Below are 2,112 nucleotides of genomic sequence, written 5' to 3'. Positions count from 1 at the left end.
TTCCACCATTATTAAAGCCTTGTTGGGGCTTTTGATCCTTCCATGAGAAATTTGGATGATTTCTCCATGTTGAGTTATAGGTGTTTCCATAAGGTTCACCTAAGTAATTTACCTCTGCTATTGCAGGGTTCTCAGGATCATAAGCTTCTTCTTCAGAAGATGCCTCTTGAGTACTGTTGGATGCAGCTTGCATTCCATGCAGACTCTGAGAGATCATATTGACTTGCTGAGTCAATATTTTATTCTGAGCCAATATGGCATTCAGAGTATCAACTTCAAGAACTCCCTTCTTCATAGGCGTCCCATTACTCACAGGATTCCTTTCAGAAGTGTACATGAACTGGTTATTAGCAACCATGTCAATGAGTTCTTGAGCTTCTGCAGGCATTTTCTTTAGGTGAATGGATCCACCTGCAGAAGTGTCCAGTGACATCTTTGATAGCTCAGATAAACCATCATAGAATATATCCAGGATGGTCCATTCTGAAAGCATGTCAGAAGGACACTTTTTGATCAACTGTTTGTATCTTTCCCAAGCTTCATAGAGGGATTCACCTTCTTTCTGTCTGAAGGTTTGAACATCAGCTCTAAGCTTGCTCAGCTTTTGAGGAGGAAAGTACTTGGCTAAGAAAGCCGTGACTAGCTTATCCCAAGAGTTCAGGCTGTCTTTGGGTTGAGAATCCAACCATAATCTAGCTCTGTCTCTTACAGCAAAAGGGAAAAGCATGAGCCTGTAGACTTCAGGATCTACTCCATTAGTCTTAATAGTATCACATATCTACAAGAATTCAGTTAAGAACTAAAAGGGATCTTCAGATGGAAGTCCATGAAACTTGCAGTTCTGCTGCATCAGAGAAACTAATTGAGGTTTCAGCTCAAAGTTGTTTGCTCCAATGGCAGGAATGGAGATGCTTCTTCCATGTAAATTGGAATTAGGTGTAGTGAAGTCACCAAGCATTTTCCTTACATTATTATTATTTTCGGCTGCCATCTCCTCTTCTTGTTTGAAAATTCCTAACAGGTGCTTACTGGTTAGTTGTAATTCAGAGTCCTTTCAGGTTCTGGATCTGCTTCAACAAGAATATTCTTGTCCTTGCTCCTGCTCATATGACAAAGAAGAAGGCACAGAAAAATAATAATAATAGAGATTTTTTTTTTTTTGAATGAGGGAGAGATGTTAGTAGATGAATAAATAAAAAAAATAGAAGGAGATGAGAGAGAAGAGAATTTTCAAAAATAATTTTTGAAAAAGAGTTAGTGATTTTTGAAAATAGTTTTTGAAAAATGTTAGTAATTTTCGAAAATTAAGATTTAAAAATTAAAATAATTAATAAATTAAAAAGAAATTTTGAAAAAGGGGGAAGATATTTTCGAAAAATGAGAGAGAGAGAATTAGTTAGGTAGTTTTGAAAAAGTTAAGGAACAAACAAAAAGTTAGTTAGTTAGTTGAAACAAATTTTGAAAAGATAAGAAGTTAGGAAGTTAGAAAAGATATTTTGAGAAGATGTTTTTTTTGAAAAAGATAAGATAAGTAGATATTTTTGAAAAGATATGATTGAAATTAGTTTTGAAAAAGATTTGATTTTTAAAATCACAATTAATGACTTGATTCATAAGAAATCACAAGATATGATTCTAGAACTTAAAGTTTGAATCTTTCTTAACAAGCAAGTAACAAACTTCAAATTTTTGAATCAAAACATTAATTGTTTATGTTATTTTCGAAAATTTGGTATAAAAATAAGAAAAAGATTTTTGAAAAATATTTTTTTTAATTTTCGAAAATAACTAAGAATTTTGAAAAAGCTTTGATTTTTGAAAAAAAGATTTTGAAAAAGATAAGATTTTCAAATTGAAAATTTGATTTGACTCATAAGAAATAACTTGATTTTTTTTTTTAAATTTTTGAAAAATTCAACTCAAATTTTCGAATTTGATGAGAGAAAAAGGGAAAGATATTTTTTTGATTTTTGAAATTTTTATGAAAAACATGAAAATTATGCAATGCATGAAATTTTTAGATCAAAACAATGAATGCATGCAAGAATGCTATGAATGTCAAGATGAACACCAAGAACACCATGAATGTCAAGATGAACATCATAGACACAA

At 31.6% G+C, this 2,112-nt stretch overlaps 1 non-coding gene across 1 annotated transcript; it reads left to right on the top strand.

The window, feature by feature from the left end:
- Positions 1 to 487: 487 nt before the first annotated feature.
- On the top strand, positions 488 to 595 carry LOC148579799 (small nucleolar RNA R71). Its single transcript, XR_015896012.1, has one exon. It is a non-coding gene; the product is annotated as a small nucleolar RNA R71 (small nucleolar RNA).
- The last annotated feature ends 1,517 nt before the right edge of the window (positions 596 to 2,112 follow it).

The sequence above is a fragment of the Arachis ipaensis genome, chromosome B10 (genome assembly GCF_059453495.1).
Source record: "Arachis ipaensis isolate K30076 ecotype BB chromosome B10, ASM5945349v1, whole genome shotgun sequence".
NCBI lineage: Eukaryota > Viridiplantae > Streptophyta > Magnoliopsida > Fabales > Fabaceae > Arachis > Arachis ipaensis.
This window is presented reverse-complemented; position numbering and strand designations above follow the sequence as displayed.